Raw genomic sequence first — 26965 nt, forward strand, 5'->3', positions numbered from 1 at the left:
TTGTCATCCAAACAGCACATTTCTAGGAATTCAGCCCCACAGAAGCATTTTACACATTTGTAAAGGCATGCACAGAAAGAATAATACTATAACAGCAAAACAAAAAACTGGAAACATTCAAAATAAAGAGTATAGTAAACACATCCATTCAATAAAATGCTGTGCAACTAACCAAAATGAAGTTCACAGTTACTGCCATAAACAGATGCAGACTATGGTTGACAAGAGTATGCAAATGTGATGAGGCCACACCACAGGGCCATGGCTCTAGATTCATAACCCAGCACCAGCTCTGAGCTTATGGGCATATAAATCAATTATCCCATTGCTCAGGCTCTTCACCTAATATGTGTACAACAATCTGTACCCAGTGTTAAATCTCACTATTTCTGGAAAGTTTCCTAATTTAAAATGCAAAAGTAGAACCTCTTCATTCAATAATTTACTTACCAGTGAACATAATGTGATAGATACTAGTGATCTCCATTTCTTCCATGAACTATCCTTGGATAATGCCTCCAAAGAGTTTTAGTGTCTTCTCACCAATTTTTGTGAACACTTTACACACTAAAGATGTTAATACTTGTTCATCACATGCAGTATATTACTAATTCTTCTCAGCAGGTCGTTAACTTTGAATTATATACCACGTGTCACTTAATGATACGGATACATTCTAATGCAACGTTGGGTGATTCTGTCACTACTTATACAAACTCACAAACTACGACAGCTGTGACCTCATACAGACGAAATCATATGATGCAACCATCACACATGCAGTTCACTGAACTGGCCTTGTACAGTGCATGACTGTACATTTTGTGAAATGTTACAGTCTAAGTAATCAAATCTGTCAAATACTTTCATGAGTAGTTTCCTTTATATTTCTACTTTAAAAGTCCCTCTATGCTGGGACTCTATGGGCATGGTGATGTACACCTGTAATCCCAGCACTCAGGAGGCTGAGGTAGGAGGATCTCCATGAGTTCAAGGCCAGCTTGAACTACAGAGAGAGACCCTGTCTCAAAAAACAAAAAACAAAAACAAAAAAACAGGGCCAGGGATTTAGCTCAGTGGTGCCGCTGCCTGCCTTGCAAGCACAGGTCCTGAATTCAATCCCCAGTACCCCAAAAACAAGAAAGAAAAAGAGAGACCCTCATATGCTAAAAGTTTATATTCTCTCTCTTCTGATTTAATGTGTTACCTTTCATCCGAAAAGCTAAGCAAATTTTTACAAACACGTGTATGTAATAACAGCCCTTGGTATTGTGTTTTGATTCAGCCTTCCAAAAGGCAGCCAGCACGAAGGCACGTACCACCTCAAAGTCATTAACCCATCTCAGACTGCCAGCCACATTCCCAACTCAAGGCTACCTTCAGTGTTCGCCGGCAACCTAAGACCTTTGCTAGTGTGCAAATCCAGCAGACAAAAGAGGAAGCCATGGACATAGAATGGATCACTGCCTATAGCCACACAAACAGTTATACCTCCACCCTTTAAACAACGCATTCTCACAGCTTAAAATTCAAAGCAATAGAAGGTGTCCAGACAGGCATGGTGACACACAAGTATAATCCTAGCTACTCCAGAGGCTGAGGCAGGAGGATCATACTTGGGCAATTAAGTGAGACTGTGTCTCAAAATAAAAATTTGGTTTTTTTTCCCAAAATAAAAGTTTTTAAAAGGGCTGGGATTTCAGTTCAACTGGAGAGTACATAACCGTTCAATCCCTAGCACTACTACGAAGGAAAGGTAGCAAGGAATCCACTCTTGCTCCACCTCCCTTCCCCTCGGTGCCCCTTTCCAGTACAGTCCAATGTATCCTTACCACCCCCAGCACTGCACACTTCGTCCTAATACAAAGATTCGCTCCTACTGAATGCCTCTCTCAATAACATGGGGACTCTCCCATTCTGCAGTCAAGAGAAATTCATCTACTCTCAATTCAACATATTTATATATAATTGAAATTCCTCCCACAACCATGTGTCTTGAGCAGAAGGTGACAATGTAAGCTCAATTAATTTATGTTCAAAAGTAGAAAAGTTACATCTTAAGCAGTTCTACATCTTCATGCCTTTATATAGTGCTCTCGAACAGCACCTCACAGGGAGGGCTCTCCAGACTGAGGGGTCCTGTCTCAATTTCTAAACTTTAACCATAGCAACACAATGCCCACCTAAGATCATCACAAAAAACTGTACCCAGGTCTAAATGATATAGTTAAAATGATACACAGTCAATGGAAACAAAGCTTTTGAAGGGAGGGGAAGGGGCTCGGGGGAAACAGGATAAAATTTTTTAAAAATTTTTAAACGTTATATAGTCAATTTCTTAAATGTTCCCAGGGTTGTTGTATAGAAAACTGTGGCTTGTTTTCTTAGAGAAGAGTTTGATATATACATTCAAATTTATTATCTAAATTTATTTTAATCTGTTTATATTTCACATTACCTAACATGTCTATTTCTTCAAAATGCTTCTCTTGGGTCAGGCATGGTGGCACATCCCTGTAATCTCAGCACTCAGAAAAGAATGAGGCAGGAAAAACACCATGAGTTCAAGGCCAGCCTGGAGTACATAGCAAACCTCTGTCTCAAAAACTCAAAAAGAGGACTGGGTACTTAGCTCAGCCTGCATCTGCCTGCAAAGCACAAGGTCCTGAGTTCAAGCCCCAGTACCAAAAAAAAAAAAAAGATATATAAATGTCCCACCCAAATCCAGCAAATGTAAAGCCATGAACTTCTGCCTGTCAGGGGAGTCTGAGCATTGTAAGATGATCCCTGATTCCAGGTTTAAACAGTCAACACTGTTTAAATGACTATACCCGCTTCCCTGCCAGAGACTGGGGTCAGATCCAAGGCTTCATGCATGCTAAGCAAGCCCTACCACAAGGCTACACTCCCAGTGCTGAAATGATCTCTTCTCAGCTGGGCCGTTTTTCTCCATCCAAATGAATGAATTTCAAAGGTACACAAAGTCAGTGTTAAGTATATTAGCTTTCTCAAACAATAAGAAGTAAAGTAATTAGCATACTGGTCTCTCATTTCTCCCACAACTAGCTCTAATCTTAATCTAATTCCACATGTTAACCCCTTCAGGAATTTTTGCTATGGTAGGTTATCATTATGTTGATTTACTGTTTGTTTGGAGACAGGGTCTTGCTATGTAGCCCAGTCTGCCTGGACCTCACAGCAATTGGCATCTTCCTGCCTCAGACTCTCCAAGCACTGGGATTACAGATGTATACCACCATAACCAGCTCTGTTCACTATGTTGACATTTTTAAGGCTAAATCAATATTTATTCAATTATCATAGATTATTACTTCCCTACTTCAACCACAAATGGAGATTTGTGGAATCCTCACCGATTCACCTGTCAGCTAGATTTTATCAGCAAGGAGGCTCTTCAGTGAAGTTTATGAATGCTACCATTCCTGAGCTTTTGCATATTTGAAAATGCCATTATGCTACACTTTAAAGACATTTCAACCTAATGCCTGTCTCCCCACACCAACTCACACTGCTCCCTTACCTTCAGACAAACTGTACTGTTGAAAAGTTCCAGTGTGAACTGACTTCATTTTTCCCATTAGATGTGGTACACTGTTTGGGGAGTTTTCCCTGTTATATGCATACAAGTTCTCCTCTATCTTTCAGGCTCAGTAAATTCCTCAGGAAAGGTCTCCATTGTAGTGAATGTTTACTGCATTTCTTCCAGCTCAGTGTTCCTTGTATCGATATAACTATATAACTAAATGACCCTTTATTCCAAGTAAACTCTTACCAATGTTTCTTTTCCACTTACTCTGCTTCCCTCCTGCCATGTCTGTCTCTGGCCTCCTCTCTCCAATCACTACTGCCTCCTTGTTCTCTCTCTCACTGTGGCCAATGCAAAGTCCCAAAGCTCAGACTCCACACCGTTCAGATTTCTGGAGCACTGGGACTACTTGCAGCCTCTGACATGGATTCCATTTGTGAAATGATCTTTCTACTCTTCCTTATGGAGGCCAGCTCACTTTCACACCCTCCTTTTATTTTCCCTTTAATCTCCTGGATTACCTCTTTGCTCTTTCACTTTACTAAACTCATGCTACCTAAATTTTTTGAGAGCAAGATGGTCGTTTTTTCAGTTTTGTTGTTGTTGTTGTTTTTAGCAAGATGGTTTTGTCTACAACTGTACTGTGATTGCAAAGTACATTTTTTATCTACTTTGGCTTGCCATGTTCCTATCCTTATTTTCTATGCACAGGTCCCAGGTTGGGTCCTTTCTGCTTAACACTCAGCTGTGAATGGGCACAATTCTCTCTGGACCTGCTAATTGCTCAGCAGCCAACAAAGCTGCTCCCCACTAGCAGAGCACTGAATCCATGGTTCGTGATCTCTGGGTTCTTACAGCAAAAAAGCAGCAGAATTCATGGAGGAGTGAGCCTGGACTTGCACGCCTATACTTTCCCGGTAAGGCCATTAACTTCTTTGTTCTGGTGACACCGAGTATGGGGCTTAAGATGAAATGGCTTGTCTCAGCTATCAGAAATTCTTACCCAGATTATGAGCTGCCCCTCACAAGTTTCCCCTTCAGGATGCCACACCAAAGATACAGAGACCACACTGAGGCAGATCCCTCTTTGAGCGCAGCACACTCTACTGCTGGGTACTTGGAAATGAGCTGCTTGCAAAATATGTCCTCTCTGGCAATGGCCCATCCACCCCCACCTCCTCTCTGGGAAAGTCTTTGTGTTGCATCTCCAGAGACTGTCACTACTGCTAAGACACCTGCACCCAGCCAGAGGGGCAAAAATGTCACATCTCAGTATGCGCCATTTTACTGTAAATTTCATAAAGTATATATGAATTGTCACTGCTTCCTACTCCATTTTTGACTTAGTTTGTTCATTTTGGGAAATTCCAAAAAGAAATGTTATGTGAATATATATTTATACCACCATATGTCCAACAAAGTATTAAAAACCTTTCAGTAAGGCCAGGCATAGTGGCATGTGCCTGTGTTCCCAGCACTCTGGAGGCTTATGTAGGAGGATCACCCACAAGTTCAAAGCCAGCCTGGCTACATAGTGAGTTCAAGGCCAGCCTGAACCAGAGTGAGACCTTGCCTAAAAAAAAAAAAAATCCTAGGGCCAGGGATTTAGCTCAGTGGTGCTGCCACCTACCTTGAAAGCCCAAGGTCCAGAAATCCACCACTGGTATAGGGAAAAAAAAAAAACTTTCAGTACAAAAAGGATGTAAGATGCAATGTAAAATCAGTGCTACTAACAATTTAGAGAATTTTTCATAAATGGAGCTTTTAAGGTGGCTATATGAGAAGTATGTAGTAATGAATAGCTCCATTTTCTTAGGTTCAACATGACTTAAAAAGAATGCACATAAAAAGATAAGTGTGTTGACTGCCTTCTAGTTATTAGAGAGTAATAGGCATTTTTCCCTCCAAATCAGAGGATAGGAAAAAGAAAAAGGAAAAAAAAAAAAAGAGAAAAACAAGCTAATTTTACCACTGCTCATAGTTGAGAGCCAGGAGGGAAAAAAAACACAAATAAAGGGATATACAAAACATGATCTAAAAATTCAACATTTAAATTTAAAAGAAAAAATATATTACATTAAAAGATATATTGCCATTAATATTCTTCCAAATATTCCTCTCACTTCAAACACACTTATCCCATCAATTCTTGTCACTTTCTTTTTTGGGGTCTCACTATGTAGTTCAGACTGCCCTGGAACTCACTATGTAGCTTAAGCTGGTCTTGAACTCACAGCAATCCTCCTGCTTCAGCCTCAAGTGCTGTGACTACAGGCGTAACTCACTATGTAGCTTAGGCTGGTCTTGAACTCACAGCAATCCTCCTGCTTCAGCCTCAAGTGCTGTGACTACAGGCAGGCACCACCACGCCTGGCTAGTTCTTGCCACCTTCTGAAGCAGTTCTTTTGGTGTCTTTAGCTGCACTATTATGGCTAATTTGTTGTCCCGAACAGATTTGAAACATTTCTCTCACATCATTTTGACTTTAGAGAAAAGCCAGAAGACACTCAGTGCCATATGCAGTAAATAAGCTTGATGAACATATATATACAATAAGGCCCTTATAAGCCTGCCTTTCCACTGGATGGCACTCAGCAGCAGCAGTCACCAAATTTTTTGACCACGTGCATAGACACACTCACAAAAGCAGACAGTGAATGAGAAGCAAGCAGCAGTCACACGTTTTCTTTTCAGTATCAGGAAATGAACTCAGGACCTTGCACATGTCAGGCAGGCACGACACTGCTGAGCTACATCCTCAGCCCAGTCACACATCCTGACAGCCAACAGTCAAGCTCAAATCAGAAACACCAAGAGGGGCTGGGGATTTAGCTCAGCAGTTCAGTGGCCTGCCTTGCAAGTGTAAGGACCCAAGTTCAATCCCTGGTACCAGAAAAAAATAAAAGAAAAGAAAAAGAAAAAAAGAAACACCAAGAGAAGGCTACAGTATACTGCTGAAGCAAGGACTCCAGGGAAGACACAAGTATATGTAAGCACCCAATAAATAAGGCAGCAAAGATTACCAGAAAGCAGAAACTGCAGATCTCAGAAGAAATAAACACACTAGTAATAAGAGAACATAATTCATCAGTTCAAGACAGTATAAGTGGACAAGGAAAACAAAAACTGGAAAATCAAAAAACAATAAGGTAGTTCAGAGTACCTGACCAAACTCACAGGGATGGTACTTTATTTTCATAACCATGTAGTACATTCACAAACCAATCTTAGACCACAAACAAATGAACTTCAAAGAACTAAAAAACCAACAGGATCCTTCTAGCCATAACATAATAAAAGTAGAGATTTAAAAAGAGAAATCAAAAAAGGCCCTAAGTTACATATAAATAACTTGTGTCATGTCTTCCTTTGAGTCGTTGCTTCTTGCTTCAGCATTATACTGTAGCCTTCTCTTGGTGGGTTTTTTTTTTCAGGTTTTGTTTGTTTGTTTGGTACTGGGGTTCAAACTCATGACCTTATGCTTGCAAGGCAGGCAGCAGCACCACTGAGCTAAATCCCCAGCCCCAATATTTTTTAAAACATCTTAGCACTTGTGAAAATAGTGAGTCAAAGACGTAATTCAAAACAAAAAAAAGAAAGAAAATTTCTTGGAAATATTAATTTAAAAATCTAAACCTAAGGATACAGAGCTAAAAACGTATCTGTTAATTTTTGTGGCACAAAATACTTTTCCAGTATAAAGAAAAGTAAAAATAAATTTTACACCCTACTCAGACACAAAAACTAGACAACAAAAGCAAAAAAAAAAAAAAATGCATCAAAAAACACACACACAAAAAAAACCAAATAAACCCCAAAGCCTGTCCTTTAAGAAAAGATCCACAACATATAGAAAACACTAGCTAAATCATTAAGAAAAAAAAAGGTTAAAAATACAATACACAGGGGCCGGGGATTTAGCTCGGCAGTTCGGTGGCCTGCCTTGCAAGCACAAGGACCCAAGTTCAATCTCCGGTAACAAAAAATAAATAAATAAATACAATACACATATTTGAGTGACAAGGAAAAATAAACATGAGTTTTAAAACTGAAAAAACTACTAATACATATATTTGAAAAACCTAAATAAAATGGATGTTTTTAGACAAATGTGAAACACCGAACTGTTGTAGAGAGAGTCTGACCCGACACAGGAACGGAACATGGGAGTGCGAGGCACGCCGCTATTTTAAATCCGATAATAAGGTACACTGAATTCTTGACAAAAATGCATAACCCGTACCCATCCTAGAGAAACACAGATAGACATAAACTAAGGGACATTACAGGGTATCAAAAATGTCAACATCTTAAAGGAAAATGAAGGGCAAAGAACTGTGTCAGATTTCTATGGAACTTCAAAGACATGACCAGAAGTGTCACAAAGTATGGTGCTAGTGGAAGAGGGGCAGAGGTTCCACAAAAGACAAATGGAGCCACTCACAGAACTCCAGACTGCATGTAGAATACTACTGCATTAGTGTTTTTTCTGATTTTAATAACTGGCTTATGATTATGTAAGACAAAGTCCTTGTTGTCAAAAAATAGAGATGAATATATGGTAGTGTAAGAGGATATGATGTATGCAACATTCTCTCTAACAGCTCAGAAAAAGGGGCTGGGGATTTAGCTCAGTGGCGCCATGGAAGGTCCTGAGTTGGAGCCCTGGTATTAAAAAAAAAAAAAAAAAAAAAAAAATTCAGAGAAGTAATAAAAGGCATTGATATGGCCAACTGTGGTAGCACACCTGTAATCTCAGATACTCAGGGATACTGAGAAGGAAAATCCCATATTCAAACCTAGCCCAGGCAACTTAAATGTCTCAAAATAAAAAAATAAAAAAAGAGATGAAGATGTAGCTCACTGTTACAGCACTCCTGGGTTTGATCCCTAGTATCGCTAAGAAAAGTGTGTATGTGTATGATATTTCTGAGTCTTCAGTAGATTTTAAATTACTTCCAAGTAAATGTAAAAATTCTAAAACATCATCATTAAAAAAGTTTGGTCAGCCAGGCATGGTAGCATACACCTGTAATCCTAGCACTTAGGAGGCTGAGGCAGGAGGATCATCACAAGTTCAAGATCTACCTGGGCTACACAGCAAAACCCTGTCTCCAAAAAACAAAAAAAAACAAAAAAAAAAATTTTTAGTAAAATTTCCTATGATGGGGCCGGGGATTTAGCTCAGTGGTTCCGCCACCTGCATCACAAGCACAAGGATCCGAGTTCAATTGCTGGTACTAAAAAAAAAAAAAAAAAAAAAATTCCTATGATGAATGTTTTATCATTATGTATATCTAAAATGTACCAATAAAAATATTTTTTAAAAAAAGAAAATACTAGATCCTTACAAGATATATTTAAAATAATTTTTATGTTAAAAAATGTTTGGTTAAGAGAGGAGAGACTGGATTTGTGGTGTATCCTCTGCAAGCTATGAAGACTAGTCATTCCTTTAAACAGCTAAGACTTTATTTCTGGATCTAGCAGATCCCTCTGTCCATATCATCCTAGCCCATGGCAGACTTGTGCTCATTTAGTTGGCCTCAGCATCTATGAGAGAATATAAGGCTATCAGGATGAAATTTATTTCCTATTAAAAAATAAAAATCAAAAAAACAAAAATAAATAAACAAAAAACTGATGCCAGGGTATGTATCAGTGGTAGAATCCTCATCTAGCAGTTCAGGCTGGCCTTAAACTCACTATGTAGCCCAGGCTGACCAGAACTTGCAGTGATAATCCTGTCTCAGCATCCCAAGCGCTGAGACAGGCGTGTGTCACCTCGCCCCGTAGTTTCACCACTTTTTGTTCTACTTTGAGGTAAAACTCAATCCAAAAACCATTTTAGCTCCTTGGGAAATAAAAGAACTACTAATATGTGAAGGTGGGCACAGTTAGCTCTTCCAGGCTGCTCCTTCTGAGCCCACACAGGGAACTGGAGATTCAAGATAACCACAGTGGCTTCCACAGCAGAATATGTCAGTGTGAAACCCTGAGAAGATTCCACACCAGTTTCCAAGTCTGGACACTAGAATCTATGCCAGCCTGAGGCACAACAATGGGCCACAAGCAATGATCTACTGAAGGTGAGTTTCCCTGTGAGCAATCACATTAATCACGAACCTCAAAAGGTCAAACTAAGCACATTTCAGATACTTACAGGAAGAATGATGAGTAACATCCCCAGCTGACTAATATTAAAGCTCTGACAAACTCCAAAAGCATTATTCTACTGCTACCATTAAGAGATGCTTTCTACTTTAATAGTTTACCAAGATCAAAAATGCAAAAGCAAAAATCACACATGCAAATGAGAAATACCCTCACATACTGCCTTCACTCTTAGCACAACCAAATCTTGGGGAGGGTGGGTGAGCGTGGGATTGTAGGGGAGGGGATGTGGAAGGGAGCCAAAAACTGGGGGAGGAGGGTTGCAATATCAGTACTAAGCTGGGCTTGTGTCTGGGGTAGCAAAATGACTCCTAAAATAAAAAGCCACAAAACTTCTGGCACCATGTGCATCACAAGTAAAGAGGCAGTGTTTCCCTGCCTCCAACTAGCACTGGTCCCTCAGCAGTAAAGCAAAGAATCATCAGTAGGAGATGGGCTGTGGCAAATTAGAAGACACCCCCACAAGGTTGTCAAGGAAACCAAATCAACTGCACTTTTCTACAGAAAAGAATCACAGAGTAAGACGAACATGCCATGGAATATTTTATGGCAAAATGATGAAACGCCCTTCTTGAAAAAAATAAAGGGCTAAATTTACTTCCAGGCTATTTTATTATACACTACATTCACAAAGCAAGAGGTAAGCTTGTACAGTATTAACACACTCCCAGCTAGGTGGATATAGCAATTACCTTTCTAAAACCAGAAAAGCTTGGGCTACTGAAAGGGACAGAACATTTCCTAAGGTCTCTTGAATACATTAGCATCAAAAGAAGTGATCGCACCCAAAAAGAAAAAGCTTCCCCAAATTTAAGCTGTTTTTCAAAATGGAGACTTTTTAAATACATCATTTTTAAAAGAAAAATGCAAAAATCTATGCCGACTAAAGTCAAAAGCTCGGTCTGACTGTGCCCTTTCGAGCTGGAATAGCGCAGAGTGGGCAGTAAAAATGCTGTCAAGCTGGTAAAGGAGTGTAAATATCTCCAGGAGTAGGTGGTAAAGAATCATCAGCCGAAAGAAACTCCACGTGAGGGCACAAATGAAGACCTATGACAAGAATGTCACAGGCACGGAGACTTTACCTAGCAGATACATGCCACTGAAAGGACATACAGCGAGCTTTGCCCCAGAAGCAGCATCCAGCAAGAGGGTGTCCCGCGAGTCCCGCGTCCCCAGGTCACCCACACCCGCGCGCCCGGCCACGGGAGAGCACAGGCGACACTTAGACCGGACACCTCGTTCCTCCCCTCCGTTCTTTTCCTGTCTTGAAGGGGAAGGGGACTTCACACCTTCAAGGTGACGCTTGGAGGGAAGCGGCAGACACTGTGCCGGGGAGCAGACCTCACGCCGGGAGATTCGCGGCGAGCACGGGGAACCCCCAGGTGAGGGGAACTCGGGGACGCGGAGAGCAGGGGACGTGCCGCTGGGCTCTTACCCGGTGCCACAGTCCACCACGCAGGGAGGCAGGGAGCTGGAGAGCCCGGATGCTCTGCCGCCGCCGCGTAACGTCGGCCCTGGGCCGGCCAATCAGGACAGGCTCTCGCCCCGCCCTCGTCCGCCATTTTTAGTACTGGCATTACTAGCCCACATGCACAACCTGGCGGCGGGGAAGATTGGGACTTATTTTTAATTGACTTACGGTGAATGTGATTCCATTTTGAGGCTTAGCGTCTTTCGAGCCCGGATGCTCTGCCGCCGCCGCGTAACGTCGGCCCTGGGCCGGCCAATCAGGACAGGCTCTCGCCCCGCCCTCGTCCGCCATTTTTAGTACTGGCATTACTAGCCCACATGCACAACCTGGCGGCGGGGAAGATTGGGACTTATTTTTAATTGACTTACGGTGAATGTGATTCCATTTTGAGGCTTAGCGTCTTTCTCATTCATTAAGTGCCAGCTCAAATGCTACTTTCTCACGGAACATGCCCCTGACCACCGTAACTAGGTCCCCCTCCCCTCATTTTATTCTTTATCTTTCTTACTCTGCGGGGTTCGTTCCTGACACTTAGAACAAGTGCTTTTATATTTGTTTGTAATCTATCTCTCCTACTGGACTGTAGGCTCTGCAACGACAGAACTTGAGTCTGTGTTTTTTGTTTTGTTTTGTTTTTTGAGACAGGGTCTTGTAATCTATGTAGTCCAGGCTGGCCTCAAACTTGCTGCCACCAGGATTACAGTCAAGTAATTACAGCGATTAGGGATCTTGTGCTACCACATTTGGCTGTTGAGTCTGTCTTACTACTGAGGACCCACAGCATTACACAGTTTTTGGTGCACATATAAAAAACACCCATATGTTGAATGAACAACCTTCACCAAATAGAGGGGAAAAAAGCTAAAACCCACAGGATAGGAAGAGAGCAGTTAGGTGGGGCGGGGAGAACTACTAGGGTGGAAAACAGGTACACAAGCTGCAAGGGCTTCAAGGCTCACATATGACTCAGTTCACATCACCAGCAAAGACGCCATGGGGTGGGGGGACATTAGAAAAATTTGAGACTAAAAATAAAATGTCCCTTCTGCATAAGACTTCCTGGGAACAGTGGCCACAGTCAACAAAAGCTGGAAGGAGATAGATTTCCTAACTTTTCAGCTAAGGAGTACAAAGAATGAAGATGAGTTATGTACATGTACCAACTCCCCACTAGAAATGTGATTATTATGTACTGCAATCATGTACTCATAAAAATTAAAAAGATTCTTTTAAAAAATTTCCTGCTTCCTGCTGTTATCTCTCACTAGACTCTTAACAGATAAGCATCTGCTTACTGTTGCACAACTAGGCCAGTGTAAAACCTGACTTGTAGTGTAAGCACTTGAGAAGCACTAAATATGTGAAAAGAAAAGACATGGGGTGCAAACAGTCTGTAATCCGGACTTTATCTAGAAGATGGGAGCTGGCCAGGGTCCCAGTAAAAAGCAGCACAAGCAAGACAGTTTTGTCCTTGGACTTGGGGGGTCTATACTGGGATCCTCAATTCTCCTGCTCCTTTCATTTTTTTTCTCTTTCCATCTTCTATTTCCCTTTCCAGTTACCCTAAATATTTTCTAAATCTAGCCCTTATTTGACCCTTGCACGCAAGTTTTAAAAATTGGTGCTGGGCATGGTGGTGCATGTCCATAATCCTAGCACTTGGGAGGCTGGCGCAGGAAGATCTCCATGAGTCTGAAGCCAACCTGAGCTACATAGTAAGACCCTATCTCAAAAAACAAAACAAGGACCAAGAATGTAGCTCAGTGGCACTGTGCCTGCCTGGCAAGTTCCTGAGTTTGATCCCTGGTACTTCTTCCCCTTCACTACCTTCCCTCTTCCTCCATTTCTTGGTCCTTTGCCCAGTAAACAGCTCACTGCTATACAGTGTGCTAAATGCTAAGATGGGACAAGCTCAGGGCTCCCAGAAAGCGATTAGAGGGACCTAACCCTGACTTGGGAATCAGAGGAAGATTCCCCAAGCCATGGGGTACAGCTAAAACCCACAGGATAGGAAGAGAGCAGTGAGGTGGAGGGAGAGAACTTCTAGGGTGGAAAACAGGTATATAAGCTAGAAGGACCTCAAAGCTCACATAAGACCCAGTTCACATCACTAGCAAAGAAGCCATTAGAGAAATCTGAGACTAATAATAAAAGTTGTACCTTTTCACAATGGTGGTGCATGCCTATAATCCCAGCACTCAGGAGACTGAGGCAAGAAGATCGCTGTGAATTTGAGGCCTGCCTAGGACACATAGTGAGTTCAAGGGAGCCTGAACTACATAGTAAGACCCTTTCTCAAAATATAAATAAATAAATAAATAAATAAATAAATAAAGGGAGTGACCCCATCATCACTGCATGTTTGGTTCCAACAGGCACTGCAAGCTGCCACACCTGCCCATGCCCCAGCAGCTGCAATGGACAAAAGATGAGGGAGGGATGCCCCACTCTGATTTCCTTTCTTAGAGGGAGAGGGAGGAGACTCGTTCTCAGAAGACCCTGCTGTGTCCCTTCTTATTCTATTAACAAGCCCTATTTTCCTGGGGAGACCAAAATCAGTATTAATGGGGTGGCTTCAGAGTGATGCCCTTGCCATTCTGGAGGACTGGAAGCCAAAGTCAACGTGTTGACGGGGCTGTGCTCTCTCTGAAAAGAAGGAAAGATCAGATCTGCACCTTTTCCTCCCTTCTGGTGTTGCTGATAGCCTCATGCTCTTTGGCTTGGACACATCACTGCAGTCACAGGGCCTTCTCCCTGGCCATCTATCTGCATTTGCACAGGGTGTTCTCTCATCAAGACACCAGCATGTTGGATCATGACCTTATTCTAATTTCATCACATATGCAAATAGCCTGTTTCCAAACCAGATCACGTTACAGATACCAAAGGTTAGGACTTCAACATGGCTTTCTAGAGCCACAGCCTACCTATGCCAAAAGCAGTCTAGGATCCTGGTTTTTTGTTTTTTGTTGTTTGTTTGTTTGTTTTTGTGGTACCAGAGAGCAAACTCAGGACCTTGCACTTGAGAGGCAGGCATGGCGCCACTGATCCAAATCCCCAGCCCATGGATCCTGTTTTGACTTGGTCTTAGACCACTAAAATCGAGCCCACCAGACTACAGAGGGGCCCCACATCCTCACCTCACTGCCAGTGCCTTCCTGAAGTCTGATTTGATCTCCAAGAAGAGGGACTGATGCTCTGGCAGGGATGGGAGGACACAGTGAGAAGGTACCTGTCTAAAGGATAAGAGAAGCCTTGGGCTGGGGACATGGCTCAGCTGTAGAGCTCTTGCCTAGCGTGTACAATGTCCTGGGTTCAGTAAGGTGGGGGGGAGAAGAGGAGAGGAGAGGAGAGGAGTAGAGCCTCATGGAAACCCAACTGTGTAGGCACTGGACTTCCAGCCTCTGGAACTTTGAGGAAATAAAGTCTTATTGTTTAAGCCACACTGTTTATGGTATTCCATCATGGAAGCCTGCACAACAGCATGTTATCCTGCTGAAATTTTAAGTTTTCATCAGGTAAAAGCCATCTGGAGGCTGATGCAGGAAGATCACCAGTTTGAGGCCAGCCTGGACCCTGTTGAAAGAAAGCAAGAAGGCAAGAGAAGGGAAAAGAAAGAAGTGGCATCTGTTTTGACACTGCCTAGAGGGAAACTCTCACAGAAGCATAAACCTCCCATTCTTTATTTTTTTTCCCCTGGTACCAGGGAAACTCAGGTCCTTGCGCTTACAAGGCAGGCAGCAGAGCCACTGAGCTAAATCCCCAGCCCCCTTTTTTGTGGTTTTTTGTTTTTGTTTTTGTTTTTATTTTTATTTATTTTTTGAGACAGGGTCTCACTATGTAGAGTTGAGACTGACCTGGAACTCACTATGAAGCCCAGGGTGGTCTTGAACTCACAGTGATCCTCCTGCCTCAGCCTCCCAAGTGCTGGGATTACAGGCATGTGCCACCACGCCCAGCTAAACCTCCCATTCTATAAGAAGCACCTCAAATACAATTTTTGATCATTACACTGCAAAGGAAGTTTGCTCTCTCTGGTGTAGGCAAACTTTCTGCTGCTAAACACAGATTTGTCCAGGATTCATTTCCTTCTGAGTCGCTCTGCCTGCTCCCCCCACTGACTTGTGTGCTGTGTTCAACTTGTCATGGTGGAAAAGTCCTCATCAGCATTGTTTTTCCTCTCCCTCAGAACTGGGAATCAAACACAAGACCTTGCTCTTGCTAGGCAGGTGCAGCACCCCTGAGCTACAAACCCCCGTCCTACCTCAGCTTTCATTAGGAGGAAAACCCTCCCTTTCTACACTTTCACCTAACAGTGACACAGAAACCAGGCCTGTGTGGCTCTCAGATGTGACCATTTTGTAACCTGCATCCTGCATCCACATTGCCCAGCACCACTTTCCCAGGAACTTGTGCTAATCATCTCCTAACACTGGTGATTGTGGGTATTCATGCCTACAAAAACAGCACAAGAACAGAATAATCAGGGCCTGGAGATTGTCTTGCCAATGTCACTGAGTCCATGACTGCTTGAATAATGTGATCTTCACTTCCTGTCTTTAACTAGTGATGCTGGACCATGAAAGCAAAAGAACACAGAAACCAAAGGCTCCCTTCAAAAATTGCCCACCCAGCAGCACTGTGAATCTTAAATCTCAGCCCTGTTGGCAATCTGTGTGTTCCCTGTTGCTATGAGGACACAGACAGGGAAAGGAGTGCCCAAAAATGCAGAGCTTGTTCCTTTGAGAACGGCTGGCATGCACTATGAGGAGGAAGGGCCTGTCACCTTGTCAATGGACCTCCCGGAGGGCCTGGCAGAAGTAGAGGGACACCGGCCAAGGCAGAATGCATGGAGTGCCCTGGAGCCAAGCACAGACCACTGCCTCGGGCTTGCTCAGGTCAGCTCTGCTGTGTTTCTTGTTTGTTTTTTTTGTTGTTTTGTTTTGTTTTTTTGAGACAGGGTCTCCCTATGTATTTCAGGCTGGCCTTGACTCACTGTGTAGCCCAAGCTGGCTCAAATTCATAGTGATGCTCCTGCTTCAGGCTCCTGAATACTGCGATTACAGGTGTGCACCACCGCACTCAGTTTATTCTGCTGTGTTTGTCTGCATTTATGGTGATTCCTCAAGCTGGAGACCTGGTCCTCTGCGCCTCATTTTCTACTCTCCTCCTGTACCACCCAGCAGCCAAGTACTGCTCATGCAGTTCCTCCTGCTTCCCCTGTGTCTCTCCTCACTACTTTGAATACTTTTGGGGGGGGCAGGTACAGGGGAATCGAACTCAGGTCCTTGCACTTGCAAGGCAGACAGCAGAACCGCTGAGCTAAATCCCCAGCCCACTACTTTGAATTCTTACTGTTGCTCTCAACCCCTCCATGGTCTCCCACCAGCCACCCAACTCCAGGCTTTTGCAACTGCAGAATATCTTTCTGGTAGATTATCCCACTAGGACTGGCTTCATTACACAAGACATGTTGGCTGATACCTGTAATCCCAGCACTTAGCAGGCTAAGGCAGGAGGATTGCCACAAATTCAAGGGCACTCTGGGCTACACAGTGAATTCAAGGGTACCCTGAACTACATAGCAAGACCCTGTCTCAAAACAAACAAAAGAAAATTGCAGAAAGTTTATGTATATTGTCAGTCTCCTTTCTCCAAAACCTTCAGTGACTCCCTATTATTATGTATTCAGTCCAAACCCTTATTAGGTCATTCAGCACTCAACAATCTGCTCCTAAGTCACCCTTTTAGTCTCACCTCACATTATGCCCCTGGACACCCCAGGACACACACTGTCCTTCAAACCCTCTGTACTGTTACACAGGCCCCAAGGCTGGAAACTTCTTCTGCACCTCTCTCATACTCTTTGTCCCTCCAGACTATTCAAAGTGCACTGGACCTTCTCAGGCCAATTCACAGCCACTCCATTTATTCAATCAACAAAGTAAGCCAAGTGTTTCCTTCTGCCTCCCTCCGGAATCAATCACTAATTCTATGCCCGTGATCAGAATCCAGAGACTGAACCTGGGAATCTGCATCTAAATAAGTTCCTCTGTTGTGCCAACCAGTATTGCAGCTTTGTTAGTAACAATTCCTCATCCAATTCATAGGGAGAGCCAAACTACAATATCTGCGTTGACAGAGCATTTTTAGTACATCGTCACATTTAATTTTTCAAACATCCCCATGAGATAAATATTATAAATAGCTGTCTTCATCATATAAGAAAACTGAGGCTCATAGTATTAAAATTAGCATAGATTAAAATTTAATTTCATTCTGAGCACTTTCTTTAGGCTCTCTGGAGAGAATGGAAAATGCTGCAGGACTGCAAAACTGGCCTGTGGCTTAACATGTGGCAGGGTTGGAAGGGGCCTCTGTGGTCCAGCCCTTTATCCTTGCAAACACACATCTCTACTTGGGAGCCTTTTGTCTTTAGTGTTTTCTATTTCCGGTGACAGATGCCATGAGCTATTATCAGGCAATCACTATATGTTCTAGAGGCTGAATAGCATCCAATAAAAAGTCAATTCTTCTCCCAATTGGACAGAAAGTGCCGAGCAGGGTAACGATTCCATGCTAAGGGGACGGTGCGTGCTGCCAAAGCTGGACCCAAAGTGCTTCCTTTGTGCAGCCTCATAAGCAACAGGTTCAGACAAGTTGTCTCTCCAGGTTTCTCCTCACTGATACTTATTCTGTAATGTTTTTTAGAAGCAGCACAGCAGGGATTCTCATGTAATTATAGTATAATAGATGAGGTAAAGTGCTGTCACTTAACTATATCCTCTGATGATAGTGATGGCCTTTGAGGCATAAGCTGTGTTGGGAAACCCAAAGAGGCCATCGTGAAGAGAATGGGGAGGAACAACTGAGCAGAAACGGGAAGGAAGAAAGTGGAGTCCACACCTGCTGTGTCTGAGATTCCATGCAGCCCAAACTCTGCTTGCAGCCACTTGTATCTAAAGAGTAGGTGCAAAAATAAAATACCATCCCCTGGCCTTGCCTTACTTAGCAAGCTGCATGGATGCTAAGCAAGCGTAGCTTGCAGCCAGGCATGTGTGGTGGTGCACAACTGTAATCCCAGCACCCAGGAGGCTGAGCCAGAAGGATCACAGTGATTTTGAGACCAGCCTGGGCTACCATGTAACTCCAAGGCCAGCCTGAGCTACATAGCAAGACTCTATTTTTAAAAAAAAAACAAAAAATAAGAGTAGTGTGCAAAAAACCACACAGTTGCTGTGTTCCTGGTAGTATGTATGATGCCAACTACCTGTATATTAAGGGAAAATTTGTGCTATATCCTTAATCCAAATATTTTAATTATATCAATTTATACCAAGAAAAATGTATAGAATGTAATTGTATGTGTTTACTGCAGTATGGGAAGAGCCCACATTTTAAAGTCGCTCAGACCTTCAAATCTCATGTTAGAAACTTAAGTTTTTTGTTTTGTTTTGTTTTGTTTTGGTACCGGAGATTGAACTCAGGTCCTTGCACTTACAAGGCAGGCCACCGAACTGCTGAGCTAAATCCCCGGCCCTAAACTAAAGTATTTTTCATAGGAACAATGTACGGTATCTCAGACCTTTAGCTTCTTTATCTGAAAGGAAGATTTGCTGTTTTAGAGTTGATGAATAAAATGTCAGGCCCCATAAAATGGGGAGTGTCACAATCACTGCTGCTCCACTCACAGACTCTTGTCCTCAGCTTAGTAACTGTTAGGGAATTGATCATGTTAAAGTATACTGTGACACTGCCATCACAGGCTGCATTCTCCTGGTATTTCTTGGCTCCTAAAATGACCTCCTGCTCTTATCTTTACTTTCCCTCCCACCAAGGCCACAGCGAGACAGAGAAGTTGAAACCTGTTTCTGCAGGGCTGGACCCATAAAAAGCAACCTGGCCTATGATAGGTTAAAAGTAGCTCACTCCTCATTAATAATCAATAGCCTAGCCCAAAAGTGATAAAAGGACCTTCCTTTCTTTGTTCTCTTCTTCTTCTTCTCTTCTCTTCCTCTCTTCTTCTTCCTCTTCTCTGTCTCTGCTCTCTCTCTGCTCTCTCTCTCTCTCTCTCTCTGCTCACTCTCTCTCTCTGCTCTTTCTCTCTGCTCTATCTCTCTCCTCCCACCCCTTGAATAAAATCTCCAGTCAGACCTCTCGGTGTGTGTGTGGCCTAGTTGTTAAGCATCACTATTCCCTTTCATTGGTGTCAGAAGTGGGATCTGGGATTGCCAGGCCCACAGGTTAAAACACCTGGGGACCTGAAACCAGATACCAAGACACTCCAACTCAGCCCCCACCCGATGTCTGTGACCACCTAACTTCACACCATTCTCATAGCCAACACCAATTCACCTATCTTCAGGCCTATACCGGATATTAGGTAAGTTCCCCCTTCTGAGACCTCATTCAGGTAACAGGAGATCCCGGAGTCCTAGACTGCCCACGAGGACCACATCCAGGACAACACCAGGGCCCAGGCCCTCTGTCCCACATTTAGCAAACCACTGGGTTTGCTGGGTCAAGTTCAGGACTTAGCTCCATGCTTTAGCAAACCACTGGGTTTATTGAGTTAAGCCCGTGACTCAGCTCCACATAAACTCCTATCTTGTGTGAGGGACACCTTCACAGGAAATCGAGTTCCACTGTTTCAGACACTAGTCTGTAAAGGGAGGTCTCATCAGAACTCTTAGAGATGTCTGGACTTCTGATAACCTCCTCCACTGTCCTGGTGGTCATAGGCTCTGGCTCTTCCATACCCATGGACTCTCCTTTGGGATGCTCACTCAGGAATTTGGAGGGCCTTGACCTAAAACCCCAATGGCTAGTTCACTTATCCACTCAAATTTGGCCCCAATATCAATTAGACAATCAAAATGTCTGGCCGCCTAATGGGCTCCCTTAAACCTGGTCTAATTTGAGACCTATATAACTTTTATGAGCATCAAGGAAAATGGTCGGAGATTCCATATATCCAGGGCTTTTCTTAACAACCAGCCCTCTCTTTGTTCTACTGCCCAGAGACTGTCTCTTCTATCACCTCCTCCCACACTTCTGCTAGCCCAAGGCCCCTCCGCTGTCAACCCCCTCCCTCTTCATTCCTCAGACCAGCTGGACCAGACCAATGACCCTCCCCCATACCCAACACCAAGAAGCCAACCCACTCCTCCCCCTACCCCATCGGACTCCTCCTCTCCCCCTAGATCTCCTACTCCTTCCATTCCCTCAACACCTCCTCCCACTCTGCCCCACGCTCCAACCCCACCTCTCACTCATTCCAAGTCTCATATGAGCCACCCGATGGCGCCCTTGTGCAAAGTTGTCTGTGTTCATACTCTCTTCCCCATGACTGAATCAGCTCTCATCCAAGCCAGACTTGGTTCTTTCACTGCCGATGCAACAACCTTTATGAAACAATTTCAACTCTTCACACAGTCTTATCAATTAACCTATCATAATCTTTTTGTTGTTCTCACCAATGCTTTAACTCCTGAAGAAGACAAAAGAGTGCCGGAACAGGCTCATGCTCATGCAGATCAGGAGCATTTGACAAACAATCACCATCCAGTAAGTGCTGCTGCAGTCCCAGAACAGGACCCAGGATGGGACTACAACACCGAGGTGGGAACTGAACCTCCAGACAAGTACATTAATTGTCTCCTTCATGGGCTCCGCAGAGCTACCATGAAGACTTTAAATTATGAGAAGCTTAATGAAATTATACAAGATAAAAATGAAAATCCATCTGCCTTTTTACAAAGGCTAACTGATGGCCTCCATCAACATACCAAACTTGACCCTGAGTCTGTCGATGGCCAGAGATTAATTATGATACATTTCTTTTCTCAGAGCTACCCTGACATTAGACTCAAACTAAAAAAGCTCCAGAGGGGACCTTTAACTCCCCCTGCAGTTCTGGCCACAGCATTAAAAGTTTATCATGGCCATGATGATCTCATAATCACCAAAAAGCGCCAATTATTGGCACAAGCCTTCAATCCTGCCAAGCCACAATTGCCTCAAGGAAAGGGACCCTTCAGGGGGTCTTCTCAACCACCAGGACCCTGTTACCGGTGCAATCAAAAGGGTGACTGGGCCAGAGAGTGCCCAAATCCCAGAGTGCCTATAAAGCCCTGCCCTAGGTGCCAACAGAGGGGACATTAGGGTATCAACTGCCCCCTGGCATCCACCTGCCATCTGGCTGCTGGCCCTGCCACTCCCCAGAGCAATGATGACCTAATAGGTCTGACAACAGCTGAAGGGCTATGAAGAGGACCTGGCACAACTGGCCCAATGCAGATCACCACCCAGGAGCCCAGGGTGACCTTAATTGTGGCAGGTAGAACTATTGTTTTCCTATTAGACACTGATGCCAGCTTTTCTGCATTGAGGGAATATTGGGGACCTACCTCCCTGTCTCAGACCTCTATTGTTGGGAAGAAGGTCAAAAACAATGCCCTCAACAGACTCCCCTACTGTCATGCACAATTGGGGACTTTTCATTTCTTCATTCATTCCTAGTCCTCCCATCCTGTCCTGTTCCCTTATTGGGTCACGACATTTTATCCCAAATTGGGGCATCCATTCATTTTTCTATGCCGAGCCCTTCCAACACTCCAATGTCTTCCTTTTGTCTTTTGTTATCCCAAGTTATTAAACCTCCAATCCCCACCTAACTGCTTGCCATATCTGCTGTTTTTCACTCGGTAAACTTGCCTCTCAGAAAATGTGCTTACCCTTTGGAAGAAGTCCAATTACCTCTCCCTTTGATGTGCTTAAAACACTTCTTCTACATTACACACTCTTAAATTGAGATTATAGGGTTAACATGCTCTTTTCTAAAAACTCAAGGCTAATACTGTTCTATTGGCAGCCAGTCAAATTTTAAGATGTAACAATCTGAGAAAACAAAAAGGACACTTTAAACTGAAATTTGTTATAGAAGGTTAATAGTAAATGAGACAGAAAAATATTGGAAAGCTATAAATAAGAATTATACTTTTGACATGAAAGGTTTTTGTATGTTTATCTTGTTAGAAACAGTTAACAAGACCAGAAGGCCTAAGTATATAGAGGAGGTATATGGAAATGATTTATTTATGCTTGCTTGTTCATTTCAAGTTTGTTATAAAAGGTTTACATTTGCAGTCATAAAGAGCCTTCATTCCTTTTAATCCTAATTCCACAAAAGATCTCTGTTAATTTTGACCTGCAAAGGTTTTGATTAGTCATAATAAAAGATTTTATAATTCAATTGGCCAAAACCATCTCAGTGTACTCTAATTTAAATTGTCTTATATGTTTGTCTGCCTAATGTTATCAAAATGATGTCAAATAAACATAGATAATTGATTTCTACACCCTGTTTTTATAGGTTAAATAAAAATTTAAAGATAACTAAATATAAACTTTTACATTTAGATACTCTCCTGTTCGTAAATAAAGAAGCAGCTGCTCAGAAAATTTATTCTGATCTTTGTTCACTAATGGGAGCCCAAATAATTTTTATAACATTACAGAAAGATATGCCTTGTTAAATATGTTTCTATAACATGTTTGTGATGGTTATCTTCAAAATATAATATTTTCTGTATAAAAAAATTCATATTGTTTATAACAATAATCTTTTGATCCAGGTATTCTCCCTTCTCTTCTGCTCCACCTACTTATGGTTACAGTTACATTTATAGGCCTATACACTTTCCTTAGATGGTACTGTATCAAAAGGTAATAACTTAAATAAGTTTCCTGGGTTTTTGTTTTTATCTTTCTATATATATTTTTTAAAAAGATAAATACATTTAACAATGGCTATTCTATACTATGATACACATCTAAGTTTGTTACCAAGATGTCATCATGATTGTCATGCTAAAATATTATCATTATGTGTGGCTCCTGATTACAAGGTTTTCTGTTAATACTCTACAAAAAAATTAACTACTTAAACAACCATGATTGCTAAAATAATAGCTGTCTAACTATATTTTAAATTCCAGGATACTTGCTATCTAGATAGTTATGATAGTTAAACTCCTACTGTACTACTGATGTCCTGATCTTCTCTTCTGGGTGTTCAACCACCAAAGTGCAGAGACCAACACTAAAAGGTTACTGGACTAAGGAGATCTCCAATATTTTGGCTATAGCTCTCCAAGATAATCAAAGATCCAAAGTATGAAGGAACCTTTTCTACAACATCCTACATCTTTGGTAAGTCACCCAACCTCCTGAACATGGAGATTGCTGGACACCAGAGGACAAATGTAATATGTGCTAAAGGAGGTTCACCAAAAACTCTTCCGTGTTTTTACTAAAAGCACCATGGTCAAGCAAGGCTGGAACCCATCCTAACAGCTGACACTGGGTGCTGAGAGGCCCTATACATGGTTCCAAAATAATGCCTAAAGAGACTTAACTGACCTTAACAGATAACAAGAGGTTCATATTGATTAACACAGGTCTCGCCCTTATTTGGTCCTAAACACCCAGCAGAAAAAAATAACCAAAAGAGACAATCAATAAACAGGCACTAATGATAGACTTTTGAGGCCCATTCTCCTCCCAAATATTCCTCTTGATTAAGATGAGTTTGGGACACACACTCTGTCCCCAAATTTATGGTCCAAGCAGGACCCATCTCCAATGGATAGTCAGCTCAATGAACAGAGCTATGGGCACTCATACAGGCTCTAAGTATAGTTGTTTGAGGCAGTATGAAAATCTGACAAAGCAATAATCCATTGCTCTAAACACCAAGAAAACATATAAGCCAAAAGGACAACTAAACAAAAACTTTAAATGATTAAACCCACCCCTTGTAAAGGTTATAAATGTATTAATATGGGTCTATACTTTTCCTAGAGGGCCTGAGGCCTTCCCTATAAAAACAGAGGGCTTCAGAGGTATGCAAGATTTTATTAAAAATTCCAAGGTTTGGTCTGCCTCTCTCCATTAACAGTGACAATGGGCTAACATTTATAACAGAGGTTATACAAGTTCTAGTTAAACTGTTATACTGCTTATTGACCTCAGAATTCTTGTAAGGTTAAAAATGATAAATTGTACCATTAAGACAAATATGGTCAAATAACACTAGGTTATGAATTGATCGGCTCCCTTTGACCTTCTTTGAAATAAGAAATACCCCAAATCATATTGGGTTCTGCCCATATGAGGTCTTATTTGGAAGGCCACCCTGTATCTTGAGAGACTTTATATATGAAAAGGGCCATATATAAGGCACTTGTGGTTACTCCCACAGCTGCCAAGGTAACTAAAGTTCAGCTACCACCATTCTAAAGTAAAACAGATCTATCCAGAGAACTTCACGGACTTTGACTCCAAGAGACAATGCACTCAAAGCCCTGCTCTGAACTTAAGTCCCTTCCAGGATAGTTCCATTACTTTCATATTAAACTGTATCTTCATGCTCCTCTCCCAGTCATATCTACAGGACATTGTCTATGCTATTCCACGGGACCTCTGAAGGTCAAATTTACTTGGATTCCAGAAGACCTGCTTGCCAGGATCCTTCACCATCATCCAGTCCTGAGTCAGATAAGCCAACCTAACTGTTTACCCTCTCATCCTCTCACAGGGTATTGTGACACATTTCACACTACAACAGCCATTGATATCCTAAGTCTTCTTATATTAGTACTCCTGGGATTTGTCCTTGGGATAGGATTTGCCACAGTATCTCATTCCAATTATAATTTTACTTCCAGGTGTTTACTCACATTGGCCTATTACCTCATAATCTCATTCTTTGCCATTCTTAATTGCTGGAGACAATAATGGTTCCTCTCCTGCTCCTGTTTTCTCTCCTAAACCTTACCCAAGCTGATAGGTCCCTCGTATGTATGTTGACTCACTCCCAGCCTAACTCAGCCCTCCTTCAGACCCAGGTATGATCTCCTGAAATCACATTCCAGGCCACATTATGCCCGTTCTTTAACCAAATCATCAAATTCCTGCCGCTCTTCAGACTGGCCCACTGCTGATTTCTGCCGCCCTTTCCATATCTACCTATACAATTGCCCCCTATGCTCTCCATTTTATTCAATCCCAGGTCAACTGCCTCTCCACTCAAGTCTCCTGACAGACGGCTCACCAGCTGATACTTCAGGCCAGAAACCTCAATGAGACCACTGTGCTTACATGACAGCCAACCAACTAACCATAGCTCAGATCTCAGCTTGGTTTAAACATTTTCTTTAGATTGATATTTTCTGGTTTGCTCCCCACCCTTGTCCTATTACCTGCATAGCCAACTGGGTCACTAACACATGGCTCCAAAAAACTTTATCAGACTTCACCCTGACTGAAGTCACAATCTTCACCTTTTTACTTGTTCTTAGTAACCCTCCAATCCAGTCCACAGCCTTATACAAATTATCTTCTACCCCTCTCTCCTCCCTCATTAACTGATTTATGTGCTTAGACTTTTCTCAGGAAGCCCTACCAACAATTCCAATAGAAATGCTACTGCTGTCAACAATTCCATGTTCATAAAGGACATCGCAGCCACCCCACACTTGCCCCTAGGTCGACTTGTTGCCCCAGACTCAGTAGGAACTAATTACAGAAGACAGATACATTGCCCCCTTCCCCTGGCACGTGGTTTTCACTGGCTGCTGTTTCTCATCTAAAACCAAAGAGTGGGGAATGTTAGGGAATTGATCATGTTAAAGTATGCTGTGACACCGCCATCACAGGCTGCATTCTCCTGGTATTTCTTGGCTCCTAAAATGACCTCCTGCTCTTATCTTTACTTTCCCTCCCACCAAGGCCACAGCGAGACAGAGAAGTTGAAACCTGTTTCTGCAGGGCTGGACCCATAAAAAGCAACCTGGCCTATGATAGGTTAAAAGTAGCTCACTCCTCATTAATAATCAATAGCCTAGCCCAAAAGTGATAAAAGGACCTTCCTTTCTTTGTTCTCTTCTTCTTCTTCTCTTCTCTTCCTCTCTTCTTCTTCCTCTTCTCTGTCTCTGCTCTCTCTCTGCTCTCTCTCTCTCTCTCTCTCTGCTCACTCTCTCTCTCTGCTCTTTCTCTCTGCTCTATCTCTCTCCTCCCACCCCTTGAATAAAATCTCCAGTCAGACCTCTCGGTGTGTGTATGGCCTAATTGTTGAGAGTCACTATTCCCTTTCAGTAACTCTCTTAATTTTAGATTTCTATGGCTCACCTCCCATGGCTGTTTTGGCTACCTAGATTAGAACCAGGGTGTGAAAGTGTTGACATAGATTGTTCTCAGAATTATGAGACATTTTTCCTATAAGGGAGACAAGTTGTGTTGAATTATTCATATCCTCTTACCAGTTCTCCCTTGTGACCAAGGATACTTAATTGTTACGAGCAAAGCTCTGGGATCCAGAGCAGAATGGTCCATACTGGAAAAAGTATATGCCTTGCAGGCCAAGTGCCTGATTTAATTTCAGCTATGACCTTAGGCACTGGTAACCTTGGGCAAATTAGTTCTGTGCCTCGGTTGCTACTAAGCTGGCAACAGGTGAAACATTGTGGGCTTCCCTGTGACCACCTGTAGAGCAATCTCTTGTCCTTTTGCTTTCCCCCAGGAGGATGCAGGGTTTGTCTCCTCTGGAGGTCACAGAAGCAAGGACCACCTGGGAAGCAGATGGCAACCTCCCCAGACACGGATGCCTTGTTTTGGCCTTGAGAACTGTAAGAAATACATTTCGGTCCTCTTTTTCTGTTTGTTTAGTTTTTAGTTTTGTTTTGTTTTGTATTTTTGAGACAGGGTCTCAC

General features: G+C 42.6%; 1 protein-coding gene across 3 annotated transcripts in view; it reads right to left on the reverse strand.

Annotated features, from left to right (window-relative positions):
* The window catches only part of Actr3b (actin related protein 3B), a 131248-nt gene that overhangs the window by 51741 nt on the left and 52542 nt on the right, over window positions 1-26965 (reverse strand). Inside the window, exon 1 of one of the 3 annotated variants that reach the window (XM_010641452.3) lies at window positions 11157-11172. The exons of 1 other annotated variant lie outside the window; for it this stretch is intronic. The gene's annotated coding sequence lies outside the window, so the exon portion shown is untranslated. Of the gene's footprint in view, window positions 1-11156; window positions 11188-26965 lie in introns of those variants that run through there. One more of the 3 variants, XM_019210344.2, reaches the window with a different exon arrangement.

This window comes from Fukomys damarensis, unplaced genomic scaffold, assembly GCF_012274545.1.
Source record: "Fukomys damarensis isolate Sample0158 unplaced genomic scaffold, DMR_v1.0_HiC HiC_scaffold_16, whole genome shotgun sequence".
In the NCBI taxonomy this organism is placed as follows: Eukaryota; Metazoa; Chordata; class Mammalia; order Rodentia; family Bathyergidae; genus Fukomys; species Fukomys damarensis.